The following is a 15905-nucleotide window of genomic DNA, read 5'->3' on the forward strand; positions in this document are numbered from 1 at the left end:
ATAGGTAACCTCTCTGTTCTGTTCAACAATAGTGTGGGGTCCACTCGACTTGTCTTGGAGAGCTGCTGGGGCCACAGGCTCCAACACCCACACTTTCTGTCCTCGCTTGTAAACAGTTAGTACTGCTTTTTGGTCATGACAGGCTTTCTGTAATTCCTGGCTAGCCTCAAGGTTTTTAGTTACCTTTTTCATATACTCAGCCATCCTGGAGCGGAGACCAAGTACATAGTCCACTATGTCCTGTTTAGGGGGTTTGAGAGGTAACTCCCATCCCTCCTTCACCAGACACAATGGGCCTCTTACGGGATGCACAAACAGACGTTCAAAAAGGGCTGTAGCCAACCCCCTTCTGAGGAACCTCCCGGTAAGCAAATAAAAGGCAGGGTAGTAGGATAGCCCATCTCCGGCTAAGCTTTTCTTGGAGACATTTGATCATACCCTTTAAGGTTTTCTTGAATCTTTCAACTAAACCATTGCATTGTGGGTGAAAGGGTGTGGTGAATTTGTAATTCACTCCACACTCCTTCCACATTGCAGTCAAGTAGCTAGACAAAATGTTTGCACCTCTGTCAGATACTACCTCCTTACTACCTCTTGAGCACACTCCCAAGAGGGCTCTTGCCACAACAGCTGCTGTAGTCGTCCTAAGGGGTATAGCCTCTCGGCAGACGCGGTCGGTAGTGGGAGTACCTGCAGTGCGTTGACGTGGGGACGTTGCGCGCACTGCATCGCATTTAGGGATACAGTCCACGCAACAAAATTAATTTTATTTATTTATATGTTTACTTACCTGTAAAGCTCCGTAATCCGTACATTACTACCCCCCACCCTGCCCCTCCCCACGTCACCGCCCTGCAGGTACTCCCTCTACCGACCGCGGCGTCCTCTGGGTACCTAGTGGCATGGTCCAACACCAATAGGATAAACCTGTGCCCAGATGCTGTCCGAGGATCCATTGGTCCAACAATGTCAATCCCCACTCTCTCAAAGAGAACCCTCACCACAGGTAGTGGTATCAGGGGGGCCTTTATGGTGCCACCTGCTTTGCCACTGGCTTGACAGGTGGCATAGGAGCTACAAAACTCCTTTGTGTCTTCAGACATGTGGGGCCAGTGAAAGTGAGGGACAATTCTGTCCCAAGTCTTGTTCTAGCCCAGGTGTCCTGCTAAAGGAATATCATGGGCTAGTGTCAATAGGAAGCCCCTGAATTTCAAAGGTATATCCAACCTCATGGCTGCCCCAGGCTTGGGGTCTCTCCTTTCTGAGTACAGAAGTCCATCATCCCAATAAATTGTATGGGTGCCACTAGCATTCCCAGCAGCCTCAGCTGAAGATTGCTGTCTGAGCGGTTCAAGAGAAGGGAAGCTCAGCTGCTCCTGGCTCAGATCTGCCCTGGAAGGGCCCCCTGTCCCCAAGAACTCAACCTGATCAGGCTCAAGCTCCTATGTGACAGTTATTCTTCAGGAGCACCATCATTTTCCTCAAGCGACTGATCATCACAGAGTCAGGGGGGAAGGCACTGCTTTAACCCTACTGCTCCTTTTCTTGGAAGGCACCTGGTCCATTATTCCAGAATCCAGGGCCTGTTCAGTGTTAGACTTTTTGACCTGTGACCTAGTCACAACAAACACATGTGCGGATATCTCTAACATTTCTGCACGGGTCCTAAACTCCACTTCAGACCAGGCTGAAGTCTCTAAATCTTTTCCAAGCAAGCATTCACCAGGGAGGTCTGAACTTACCACAACTTTTTGAGGCCAGGTACCCCTCCTCAGGAGAAATTAACAACTGCCAGGGCATGGTTGGTCCTGACATTGCTAGCATTGGTCACTTGGTATAGTTCACCAAGTATGATCTGTCCAGGGTCCACAAGGTCTTGTGTCATCATGGTGACACTTGCTCCTGTGTCCCTGTAGGCCATAGCCTCTTTTCTATTTATTAAAGGCTGTTGTCTGTATTTGTCCAAGTTACTGGGACTCACACAGGAGGACATATCCATGCCTCCATCACAGATCAAGACAGCCTGAGTTGGCACTCTGACTAGGCCAGAGCCCATCTCAGTACCCAGGGTTATCCCTACTATACACTTCTGCTGAGTACCACCACTTGGAGCTGAACTAGGGGGAACAGTTGCCTTAGGGGGCAATGGTGGCTGGAGTGGCATCTTTCTTAGAGCAATCACTAGTCCAATGGCTATGTTGATTACAGACTTTACACCATGGTTTCTTTAGGCCTTTCTTTTTTATAAAATTGGGAATCCCCACCATTAGAAGATTTTTGGGGCCTTGTGAAGACTTCTGGTCTTTACCCTTCTCCCCAACCTTATTAGGATCTTGCTTCTTCAGATCACCACCTTGGTTCTGTACCTTCTGCTTCATGGTTCTGACCCATTTATCTGCCTTCTTTCCCAATTCTTGGGGAGAGGTCAGATCAGAGTCTACCAGGTGCTGATGTAACAGCTGATTCTGACAGGTATTAAGGATCTGCGCCCCCATAATCAAGTTGTAAAATCCTGTATAATCACACACTTTACTTCCCAGTAACCAGCCCTCCAGAGCCTTAGGAGCACAATCAACAAAGTCAACCCAGTCCTGAGTGTAGGAAGGTGGATACCTGACTAAGGTTACCCCAGATTTTTTGCCTAGTGTTTAGCTGGTTTTCGACTTAGTTGGCCTGGGATCCTGCTAATCAGAGCCCCGGGCTATCTGCTCTCTGTAAAATGGACTCCATGTACCTTAGGTACATCTCCAATTGGATATTGGGTCAGCTTATGAGCCCCTGTATAAGTGTACCTTAGGTACTCAGGACATAGGTGCATCCAAGGCCTACCAGGGGCTGCAGCATATCTTTTGCCACCCCTGGCTGGCCATCCAAACTGACACAACTGGCTGATTACTCAGCTGGGGCAAGGTCGTGTAATCACCCCTTGCTTAGATATAGTATTCCTATATCTAACCTTACATCTAGACACATATACACCTATAAGTCACTCCTATGGCAGGCCTTAACAATCCTGGAGGCAGAGTGCTTGGTTTTATGTGAGATGAGGCTCTAGCATGAGCTGAGCCTGTCTGCAGCTTTCGGAACCATGTCCTTATAGCGGTTCTAGGATATAGCCATACCATATACTCTTAAGTGCATTATGAACCTCGCGGTTAAATGCTAACTCTGGTTTGGCTTCATCAAAACATGTCGTGTAAGGGGTCATTCGCTTTGGAAAACTACCCCCTCGCCAGTTCTGGCGACGGGGGTAGCATTCCACCCTTCTAGAGGGAGAAGACATGTTGTTCCTACTTATCCCGGTTAAAGTTAACCAGAGCCTCAGCATCACAAAATGGATGCTGCTGCCACAGACACAAGTCTGACCTCCTGCTGCTGGGAGTCCTTCCAGCGAGGGAGGCTTGGACAATAGGTTTCCTGCCTTGGGAGGTGCTAGCACCACCCCAGACAGGCTATACTGTATTGGGGCAGGGAGGGCTGAATGAAATGAGACACTGCCTGGGGCACACAAGTTGTCCCATGCATAGTCCAGCTCAAACCGGTGCTGGGGCACTCCAGCCCCAGCTCTGGCGCAAAACTGGACAAAGGGAAAGGGGTGTAACCCTTCCCTGGTCCCACCCATAGGAGGGACCTAGCAGGGAATCCAGCCCCTAGATTTGATATATAGGTAGGAGCCGAGTCCCAAGACTTTAGATTTGATCCTGACTGAAACTTGTAACGAAACTCTGGACCTTCGACGTTCTACTTTAAGATAGAAGACTGAAGAATCTCCCTTGTGGTCAAGGAGTGACCACCCTGCACAAGCAGGCACCAACAAGCGATCAATGGTTTGCTTGTTGTCGCTCCCACCGGAGCCCGAACATAGAGCTTGACAAGACCCGTACTTCCAGACTTCCTTCAGCCCGATCCACAGCCACAGCAAAGCTGAGACCCTTGGAGGCGACGTGAGACGTGGGACCGGCCATCTTGGAAAGCCAGCGAATTGCTTTCCGTGCAACTTCTGAGGCACCCTCAAAGTTGTGCATTGGAGATTGAGAAGCCCCAGCCCGAGCATTATCTGCACCAAATATCATCCCGCCACACTCCACGAGTGCTGCGTGGGGCCCTTTCGCATGTTCCTGCTCGACACGTCTGTCCGGTCACTTGCCCGTTGGCTAGTGGCCTCTGTGACGCTGAAAACTTGAATCTACACCGCTGGTCTGGTTGCTCCAGACTGGCCCTTGCTGCCCTGAAAAGGAGCAGCCCATCAGACCTTGCTGGTCTGATTAAGAAGCCATCTTCGATTCCTGTGTGGGTTGCCTTAGCCAAGGCTTGTTGACTCCAATCCGGAAGCCGACACCATCGACAGTGAGAGCGTTCGTGGGACAGTCCGTGCCTGGCTCCTGGTCGTCGTCGACGCCTCCTGGTCCACGTGGCTGCAGAGACAAGCTTCACGACATCACCTGATTGCTTCGAGACATCGCCTGGTTCCTTCCTGGTCACTGGCTAGTGACCCAGACTCTGTCCCCTCTGCTTTCAGGTACTCTTCATCCTCAATCCGCCCTTGGATCCAACCGGACACTTCTCTCCTGGTCGCCTGCAGCATCTTTCTCCAAGGCACCATAGGATTCATCGACGAAACCCCACACACTTCGATTCCCCAGGCCCTAGGCCTATCCTTTGTTCGTGACGTGGTTCTTATACCACTATTTTAATATATGGTTTGAAGTACCCCTAGGGCTCTACTGTATTTTGTGCAACTTATTGTATGATAGTTAAGTATCTTGTTATGTGCTTGTGCCTCTGATCTTATAAAGAGCTCAGAGGGGTTGTTTAGAAATAAATGCATATATATTTTATATATATCCTGTGTGGTGTCCTTTCATTTGGTATTCAAGGGGTTACATATGGTAAAACAGCTGGCTTTACATGCCCTCTGAAGTTTTAGCCTAAGACTGCTTTGTCCATGCTACCTCTAGGATAGCTGGTCTATAAGGTTGACTTTACAACCATCACCATAAGGGTTGTTTGGACTGATACAGGGTGCCCACTAGAATAGTGGACATCACATATCAGGCCAACTTCTCACACTGAGCCTGTGCATTTTGGGTATCTCTGAACTGTATTCTATACTGCTCAGTGGTTAGGCCAAACCCATCTACGAGAGCACTCTTCAGGACTTTGTCATTATCAGCATCCTCTTCTCTGACAGTGGGGAGCTTGTCTCTACCTTTGTCTGCAAAGGAGAGCCACAAGATTGCTGTCCACTGCTCCTGGGGGACCTTCTGTACTTTGCAGGCCCTCTCTAGTGCAGTTATCCATTTGTGGATATCATCCCCACTCTTTTGGGGAGTGACAATCTTGCTCAAGTTCTTATGGTCATAAGACCTATCCCTACCTCTGGGGACAATGCTGCCCCCATGGGACTCTAGTCCCATCTTTCTACTTGCTCTTTCAAGCTCTAGGGACTCCCTTTCTAAGGCTACTCTTTATTTCCTTATCTCCAGTTGGGCTTCTTCAAACCTCAGCTGGTTCTCTCTCTTCTCCTGGGAGGTGTCCCTCCTATGGAAAGAGAAAGTGGTCCCTACAATGTGTCAGAATAGTCAGATTCCACTGAAGGAGATCTTGGCCTTCCAGGCACACCCCCAACTCTTCCTGTGGGTGGGGGACAAAGACAGGGCCACCTTGGCCTTCTTCATCTCCAGATGCAGCTGGATCTTCCAGGTCTAGGTCATTGTCACCAGCCTGGTCAACATCAGAGTCTGCGCCCTGTGGATTAGTACCACTGGCCTCTTCCCCTTCCGTTGCTTCCACCCCACTGCCTACCCTTTCAGGCTCTGAAGCCTTTCTAAGGTCATCCTGCAATAACACCTCTCTGAGATGCTGGGTGGTGGCATTCTTGCCTGTCTTTAGTTTCCTCATAGTACACAGAGCCCTTAATTCTAAAAAAGGGAATGTGTCATACTTGGATGTCTGTAACATACTGACATCTGGCAGGGACACACTGGTTCCTGGCCCTAAAGACATAACTAGTGAGGCATGGTGTATGCACTACCTACTCTAGTTGTTTACCTACTAAACTCTCTTGAGTTGTAGAAAGGGTGTGCTTAAGCCATTAACACAACTCACGTACTGTATTTAAGCTTGTATTATATTATCTGGTACCTTTAGTGGTTTTCAAATTATCAATCACTTTAGATTATCTGGTAAAAAAAATGGCAAGCTGGAATCCCACCAATGCACACCAATGTGAGAAGGTGGCCTTGCATATGCTGTTCACTATTCTAGTGGGCACCTTGCACCAGTCCAAACAACCCTTATTGATGGTAGGTTTGAAGACAACCTTTATAGAACGCTATCCTAGTGGTGGAATGTAAAGCAGCTTGTTTTACCAGTCTATAATCTCATGAATGACCACATTAAAGGAGAACCACACCAGGTATACATATAAAATGTATGTATTTATTCTAAACACATCACTCTAGTCTCTTTATGAGGCTATAGGCAAAAGTACATACAGTAAACTTATTTAGCACACAGTAAATTAGCACAATATATGTTGAGCCCTAGTGGCGTACCAAACCATATATTAAGAAAGTGGTATAAGAACCAAGACGGACATAGATACAAGGCCTAGAGCCTTTAGAACCGCTGGGGCCACCAGGAACCACCCAAGGTAGTGACACAGGGGACCCACGGGGGGCGTGTGCAGTGTCTAAACACAGCCACGAATCACCATTAACTTCTATGGGGAAAGTCGGGGTTGTAATTTTAAAGCTTAAGGACACTTGGAGGACGACTTGGAGCAAATCCCTTTAGAACTAGGCAGTTCTAGAGTCAATACCCACGGAAGCACCGGAGTACTCGAGTTACCTAACCCAGGGAAGCCGGGTGCATAGGTTTCTTTTGATGTTGGGTTTCGTCATAATTTTCAATGGCGATCTGCTGCAAAGTGCTACTGTCGACCAAGTCGAAAATGTCCAGATGGATCCAAGGGTGGATCTGAGATCTGAAGAACCTGAAAGCAGAGGGGACAGAGTCTGGGTCACTTGCCAATGACCAGGAAGGTGATGAACGGATGTCCATCAATGTCGGGTGCTTTCAGATGAAGAAGGTGAAGCTTGACTCTTCAGCCACAAGGACCAGGAGGCGTCGACGACGACCAGGAGCTGGATTCGAGCTGTCCCACGATGGATGTCGAGGTGCTGCGGTGTCGGTATCCTGATTGGACCCAACAAGCCTTGGCAACAGCAACCCACTCAGAAAGCAAAGATTGGCTTTGGGGCAGACCAGCAAGGTCTGAAGGACTTACCACTCGGTAGGGAGTCAGGGCATGTCTGGAGCAACCAGGAAAGCCCAAGAACCGGAAGAGTTACCTTTGTGGGGACTCACCAGTCGACGGACCAGGGATGGCGAAGGAGCCTCGAGCGGAAATGCTAGAAGCGGGCCCACGGAACACTCGTGGAGTGCAGGCCCACAATCTTCGGTGCAGATGGTGCTCGGGGCTTGGACTACAAGTAGCCCAATGCACAACTTCGGGAAAGCGCGGGAAGTTGATGCACTTGCAAATGTGCACGAGGCCCAGGAGTTGTTCCACGTCATTCGTTAGGACTGCGGGTCTCAGCTTTGCTGGGATCTCTAGTCGGCCTCTGAGAAGTCTGGAAGTCTGTGTCCTGAGTCGCAAATCCGTCAGGATCCGACGGGAGCCTTGGAAATGCAGACCAGCAAGATGCTTTGTTGGTGCCTGTTTGAACAGGGAAGTCACTCCTTGACCCCAAGGAAGATTCTTCTGTCTTCTAGTCAAAATAGAATGTCGAAGTTCCAGGATATATGTTGCAGAGTTTCGACCAGGAGTAATTCGAAGTCCTAAGGACTGGGGTCCCATACTTATACTAAGTTAGGGGGTTGGACATACTCTGGGGAATCACCTATGCGAGGGTCAGAGAAGAGGGGTGGTTACACCCATTCCTTTGTCCAGTTTCATGCTAGAGCAGGGGCAGAGTGCCCCTGCAACTGGTTTGAAGAGGGGTATGCACAGGGACACCAAGTGTGCCCCCAGCACTGTCTGAAAAGCATTCTATGAATGCACCCACCCAGCCCTAATACACTGAAGCTTGTCTGGGAGGTGGTTACACCCCCCTGTGACAGGGAACTTTTTGTCCAGGCCTCCCCTGCCGGAGTTTCGTCCAGCAGCAGGAGGTCAGACTTGTGTCTGTGGCTGCAGCATCCATTTTGTGATGCTGGGGCTCTTTTAAACTATTACCAGTTAGGTTAGTGTGTACATGTCTTCTCCCTCTAGAAGGGTGGAATACTACCCTCGCCGCCAGGACTGGCAGGGGGGGGGGGGTAGGATTCCAAAGTGTTTGACACTAAACGCACAAGTTACTACTTGTGTAACGATATATCTGCAAGAGACATTAGTTAGTGATAGATTCCTTACCTTAGAATATCCCCAGGCGTCAGACTGGATCCGGAAATTTTTGCGTAGCAATACCCCTGCGCGCTGGTAGGCGCCGTCTGCGGCTCCGCGTCCGTCGTCGGCGTCGTGAGCGCCGGGATGACGTCGTCGGAGTATTTAGACGGCGCCCATGCGCGCTGACGTCAGTTCTGATAACACAGCTTTTCCGCGCCAGATACGCAGAGCCATGATAGAACTAACACTGGTGCAATGAAACTAGGGCCCTGAAAGGGGATGACCTTAACCCTAAATATCGGTTCGCAGAACGGGGAGGATGGGTGGGCGGTAAGGAATCTATCACTAACTAATGTCTCTTACAGATATATCGTTACACAAGTAGTAACTTGTGCATCTGAAAGAGACACGTTAGTGATAGATTCCTTACCTTAGAATAGATACCCCAGCAATACCAACCCCGGTGGTGGGTCTGCGAACCAATATCACACCAGAAAGTCCTGGAGGACGGAACGGCCAAAGAAGCCATCCCTCCGGACTTGACTGTCCAGGCAGTAGTGTCTTGCGAACGTGTGCAGCGAGGCCCACGTGGCTGCCTGACAGATGTCCTGCAGGGGGACACCGCGACCCAGGGCAGTTGTCGTTGCCGTGGCCCGAGTGGAGTGAGCCCGCAATCCAGCCGGGGGCTCCTTCCTCGCCATGGAGTAACATGCTTGGATACACAAGATGATCCACCTGGAGATGGTCCTCTTGTGAACAGCCTTTCCCTTCTTCGCGCCCACGTAACCAACGAAGAGTTGGTCATCCACCCGGAATTGGCGTGTGCGATCTAGGTAGTAGGAGAGCGCACGTTTTGGATCCAGACGGTGGAGCCTCTCCTCCTCTTTCGAGGGATGCGGAGGCGGAAAGAAGGTGGGCAAAGTGATGGACTGCCCGATGTGGAAGGCCGTGACAACCTTGGGCAGAAAGGAAGGTCGTGTACGCAACACCACCTTATCAGGATGAACAGACAGGAAAGGTGGAGAAGACGAAAGAGCCTGGAGCTCACTCACCCTCCTGGCAGAGGTGATGGCAACCAGGAAGGCCGTCTTCAGAGTAAGGAGACGAAGAGGACAGTTATGGAGTGGCTCAAAGGGAGCACACATCAGATAGGTGAGAACCAGATTCAAGTCCCACTGGGGCATCACGAAGGGAACAGGAGGAAACATGTGCGTGATGCCCTTCAGAAATCTACTCACAATAGGGGACTTGAATAAAGAAGGCTGATCTGGTAGCCTCAAGAAGGCTGAAAGAGCAGAAAGGTACCCTTTAAGAGTGCCCAGAGCAGAGCCCTGCTGGGCAAGGGAAAGAAGAAAGAGCAGCACTTCCGAAAGGGGTGCAGAGAGGGGGTCCACAGCCTTTGCTGCGCACCATGCCACAAATTTGTTCCACCGGCAGGCGTATACTGATTTAGTGGAGGGACGCCTGGCTGCCAGAATGATGTCACAGACTTCGGGAGGCAAGTCAAATGGCCTCAACTGCCGCCGCTCAATCTCCAAGCTTGTAGGTGGAGACTGGACAGGTTCGGGTGCAGGACCGTCCCCTGCTGCTGCGACAGAAGGTCCTCCCGAAGAGGCAGACGAAGCGGGGGATCGACTGACATGCTGAGTAGCTCGGGATACCAGTATCTTCGTGCCCAGTCCGGAGCCACAAGGACGACCTGGGCCCGGTCGCGCCTGATCTTCTTCAGCACTCTGGGCAGAAGTGGTATAGGCGGAAAGGCGTACAACAGACCGCAGCTCCACTCGCGACGAAAAGCGTCTCCGAGCGAGTGCCGCCTTGGAAACTCCAACGCGCAGAACTGCTGACATTGCGCGTTCTCTTCTGTGGCGAATAGATCTAACCAAGGCTCTCCCCACTGTCGAAAGAGACCTTGCGCCACGTCCGAGTTCAGACGCCATTCGTGATCCATCATGCACCGGCGGCTGAGTTCGTCCGCCCTGGCATTCAGAGATCCTGCCAGGTGTTGAACCACCAGGGTCACGCCCTGATGTTCCAGCCACTGCCAGAGGCGCAGAGCCTCCTGGCAAAGGGTCCACGACCCCACACCGCCCTGTTTGTTGCAGTACCACATGGCGGTGGTGTTGTCGGTGAACACTTGCACCACGCTCCCCCTGACAGAGGGGAGGAATGCCTTCAGTGCAAGACGAATCGCCTGCAGCTCCAGAAGGTTGATGTGGAGCCGGGACTCCGCCGGAGACCAGAGGCCTCTGATCTCCGCCTCTCCCATGTGGCCCCCCCAGCCCTGGAGGGACGCGTCCGTCACAACTACGTGCTCCGGCTGGGGTAGGGAGAGGGGTCTGCCACTGACCCATTCGCGGTCCGTGAGCCACCACTGCAGTTGTTTCGCAGTGCCCTCCGAGATCAGGACATGATCGGACAGGTTGCCCTGATGCTGGGCCCACTGAAACTTCAGGTCCCACTGCAGAGCCCGCATCCGCCACCTGGCGTGACGCACCAGAAGGATGCAGGAGGCCATCAGTCCCAGAAGCCGCAGCGTCAACCTGACCGAGACCCGGGATAACGGTCTGAAGACAGGAATCAGAGCCTGAATATCCCGGACCCGCTGCTCGGGTGGGTAAACCCGAAACTGCGCCGAGTCGAGAACCGCTCCGATGAAAAGGAGCTTCTGAGAGGGACACAGGTGTGACTTCGGCACATTGATGGAGAACCCCAGCAAGTGCAGGAGGTCGGCCGTAGTCTGGAGGTGGCTGACGACTGTCTGGGGCGAGCCCGCCTTCAACAACCAGTCGTCGAGGTAGGGGAAGACTGATACCCCCTGCCTGCGCAGATGGGCTGCGACCACCGCCATCACCTTCGTGAACACCCGTGGGGCGCTGGTAAGGCCGAAGGGGAGCACGGTAAACTGAAAGTGCTCTAGGCCTACCGTGAACCGTAGGTAACGCCGGTGGGCCGGCAGGACGGGGATGTGGAAATAGGCGTCCTGCAAGTCCAACGCTACCATCCAGTCTCCTGGGTCCAGGGCAGCCAGGACCTGAGCCAAAGTGAGCATCTTGAACTTCTCCGTCCGGAGGAAGCCGTTGACGTTCCGCAGATCCAAGATAGGGCGTAGGCCCCCTTTGCCCTTCTTGGGCACCAGAAAGTAGTGGGAGTAGCAACCACGTCCTACTTCTGGCCCAGGAACGCGCTCGATGGCCCTCTTGGCCAAGAGGGCCAAAACCTCCTCTTGCAGAAGTTGCAAGTGATCCCCCGACACACGGTGGTATTGAGGTGGCATGGATGGAGGGGAAGACTCGAAGGGGAGGGAGAAACCCCTTCGGACAATTTGCAGCACCCACCTGTCCGAAGTGACTGTATGCCAGTGGGAGAGGTGATGGCGAACCCTGCCTCCCACAGGCGTCACATGGGCCTGAAAACTCGGACTAGGAAGGTTTTGAGGCGGGGGCTGCTGAGGGAGGTGTGGACTGGCCTCGCCGTTGGCCCCGACCACCGCCACGGCGGTTCCCACGGCCGCCACCGCGTTGCTGAGTATTCTGCGGTGCGTGGCTGACGGTCCGTGGTGGGGCGCCCCTTCCGTGGCCACGAAAGGAGCGAAAGGCACCCGATTGCTGGCGTGGGGCCGTAAGGCCCAAGGACTTGGCCGTGGCCCTGGAGTCCTTGAAACGTTCCAGCGCATGGTCTGCCTTGTCGCCGAAGAGGCGACGGCCATCAAACGGCATGTCCAGGAGGGTGGCCTGGACATCGGCCGAGAAGTTGGCGGACCTCAACCAGGCGTGGCGTCGAACCGCCACCGTCGTTGCCATCGCCCTGCCCAGTGAGTCCGTGGTATCCAGCCCACACCGGATAGAAAAACGTGCCGCATCTCGGCCGTCCGCAAGGGTTTGGCTGAGTTTAGCCCTGACCTCCTCAGGGCATTGTGGCAGCACCTCCGCAACCGTGTCCCACAGGGTGTGGGTGTAGCGGCCCAAGAGACAGTTGGTATTCACAGACCGTAGCCCTAGGCTCACAGACGAGAAGACCTTCTTCCCGAACTGCTCATATCTCTTGGATTCCCTGTCGGGCGGGGCCGACGGGAATGCGGATTGGGAGTTAGAGGCCTGGATGACCAGGCTCTCGGGGGTGGGATGGGTGGACAAAAAGCATGGGTCGCCCGGTGCCGGGCGGTAGCGTCTGGCCACATTCCTGTCCACAGGGGGGCCTGTGGCGGGCTTGGACCAAGTGCCCAGCAGAACGTCACACAAGGCCTCATTGAACGGCAGAAGGGGCTCCGTGGAACCGGACTGCTGTTTGAGGACCTCAGTGAGGAGATTAGTCCTCACGGCCGCGACGGGGAGCTGAAGGTTTAAGGCCTTAGCTGCCTTCGTCAACACTACGCTGTAAGCAGAACCCGCCTCCGAAGCCACAGTCGGGGGCGACGTAAATCCAGTGTCTGGCGAGGTGTCAATACCACTGGCCTCCCCAAGCTCATATGTCCAGTCCTGATGCGACTGGCAATCACGTGCCAGAGGGTCCTCGGACCCCTCCCATTGCTCCTCGTCACCTGGCTCCTGGAGACCAGGATTAACAGCCAGGGCCTCCTCGTGGAGATAGAATTCTCCGAAGGCCGACGGAATCGGCGCCCCTCCGACACCCGAGTAGGACCGTAGGAAGCATTGGGGTCGGCAACCACATCGGCTGCCGGGGACGACACCTGAAGGGACGGCGCCGGTGAGGTCGTAAGGTCGACCGGCGAGGTCCCGGATCCGGAGCCGGATCCAGCGAGGTCGCGCGGCGCCGGGACCGAAGTCGCCAGCGGCGCCGGGCCCGAAGCACCCGACGGCGTCGGGGCCGAAGCGCCCGACCCGGAAGGACCTCCAGACGGAACCGATCGGCCCGAAGGCGCCACGGGAACCGACTGAGGAGGGAGGGCCCTCATGGCCATGAGGTACCTCTCGACCTCCTCCTGCGACGCGCCGTGCCCAGGGACCCGAAGGTGTGGGGCAGGCGGCGACGCCTGCGACTCCCGCGGAGCCGCGTGGGCGGTGTCGCCCGAGTCCCCGGCCGCATCGAGCGAGCGTCGGGGCGGGTCGGAGGATCGATGGTGTCGCTCCGACCTCTCATGCCTCTTACCCGAGGACTTGGAACCAGACGATCGGTGTCCACTCCCGGAACGTCGATGACTCCGACCTCGCGACCTGTCCCTCGACCTCCCGTGGGACCGGGACCGGGACCTGGAGCGGCGCGGGGCCGAGTGCCTCAGCTCGAGACGCTTGCGGGACCGCTCCCGCCTAGCCTTCGACGTCAGAGCCCGGCAGTCGACGCAAGTCCGATCGTCGTGGTCGAGGCCTAAGCACTTCAGGCACCGGCGATGGGGGTCCGTGACCGACATGAGCCGGCCGCACTTCGAGCAAGGCTTGAACCCGGGCATCCCTGGCACCGATAGTCGAGAATCGACTAAAGAAAGGATCAAAAAGATCAAAAAGTTTTCAGTCAAAAAGTGACTGGGGGTAGAGCTTCTTCCGGATCTGCGCTAGCTGGCGCGGAAAAAAGAAGAACTGACGTCAGCGCGCATGGGCGCCGTCTAAATACTCCGACGACGTCATCCCGGCGCTCACGACGCCGACGACGGACGCGGAGCCGCAGACGACGCCTACCAGCGCGCAGGGGTATTGCTACGCAAAAATTTCCGGATCCAGTCTGACGCCTGGGGATATTCTAAGGTAAGGAATCTATCACTAACGTGTCTCTTTCAGATACAACATGTTTCCATGCAGCCATTCCTAAGTTAGCATTTACCACGAGGTTATAATGCACTTAAGAGTATATGCACTCAGCCTTCAGGATTGATAAGGCCTGCCATAGGAGTGACTTATAGGTTTATATGTGTCAGTAATTAAAAGGTAGATATAGGTAACCTATATCTTAATAAGGAGGGCATGCACCACCTTACCCAGGCTGCAGTAGCAGACTTGTGATGCCATTTTGGAAGGCTTCCCAGGGGTGGTATAATACATGCTTCAGCCCCTGGTAGGCCTCTGGGGTACCTATGCCCTTGGTACCTATGGTATCATATACTAGGGACTTACAAGGGTAACCCAGTAACCATCTTCAGTAAAAAGGCATCTTTTTTCCGCAGCCAACTAGATCTGGCGAAAAACAGACCAAGAGAACTCTTCAACATTATTAAAAGCCAAACTAACTGCACTCCCTCTCAAGAAATCAAAGCCACCAATGAGCGATGTGAAGAAATTTCCACCTTCTTCACTAATAAAGTCTCTCAAATCGATCATTCCTTCTTACCAACTGCTAACCCCCCTTCCCCCTCAACCTGCCCCCCTTCAACCTCCCTGGACCACTCTGAAAAGCTCTTAACAAGGACAATCAGACCTACGTCCAGCTAAAAAACAATGCGCATTGGTCCGACTTTGAGCTAATGTCAGTAAACAAGGTCTTCAATATAATTTCTAATCTAAAACCTTCCTCCTACACCATGGACTCACTCCCTTCCACAATTAAAAAATAACTTAACCACACCATTTCCCCTTTCTGGACAAAAATCATCAACTCCTCTCTCACCTCAGGCTGTGTCCCAGACTCCCTTCTACTAGGACGAATCACACCCCTTCTCACGAAACCTGGGGCTGACCCTATTGATCTTAAAAACCTCAGACCTATCTCTAACCTCCCATTCCTTGCAAAAACATTGGAGAAATGTGTTCTCATCCAACTCAATAATAAACATATTGATGAGTTCAACCTCCTTGACGCCTTTCAATCTGGTTTCAGAAAAGGCTGTAGCATGGAAACAGCTATGCTCAACTTCTCCGACGACATTCACAAGGCCCTAGACGAAGGTGATGCCTGCATACTCATCCTTATTGACCTATCTGCGGCATTCCACACAGTAAACCATCCAGCCCTTTTGGAGACCCTGTCTAAACGTTCCGGCATAAATGGCACAGTACTAAAATGGTTCACCTCCTTCCTTCAACACCGCTCACAACAAATTAAAATTAACTCCTGTCTCTCAAAGCCAACTAAAGTCACACCTGGGGTCCCGCAAGGCTCGATCCTCTCCCCGTCCCTCTTCAATCTCTTCATGGAGCCCCTCACAATCATATTGAAAAAAACTGGAGGGAATTACTACCTTTACGCAGACGACACCCAAATCTATTTCAGGATCAAGTTTCCCAGCGACATCCAACTCCTCAATACCACCCTAACCGAGATCCAAACTTGGTTCTACGTTAACCACTTAAAGCTCAACCCAGACAAAACGGAACTAATCCTATTCTCTCCAAAAAGTAACCATCGTCCAATCCAAGAGTGGCTCAAGAATCTGGTTGCCCTAAATTGCCCCCTTACCCTATCCGACTCAGTTAAGTCTCTAGGCATCACCCTTTACAAGAACATATCAATGGAGGCCCACATCAAAAACTCTACAAAAATTGCTCTTTTCTCTCTACAACACCTCAAGAAACTGAAACCTTTTCTACCCCACGATGACCTCAAGACAGTAGTCCAATCCCTAGTT

The sequence above is a fragment of the Lissotriton vulgaris genome, chromosome 4_1 (assembly GCF_964263255.1).
Source record: "Lissotriton vulgaris chromosome 4_1, aLisVul1.2, whole genome shotgun sequence".
Lineage (NCBI taxonomy): Eukaryota > Metazoa > Chordata > Amphibia > Caudata > Salamandridae > Lissotriton > Lissotriton vulgaris.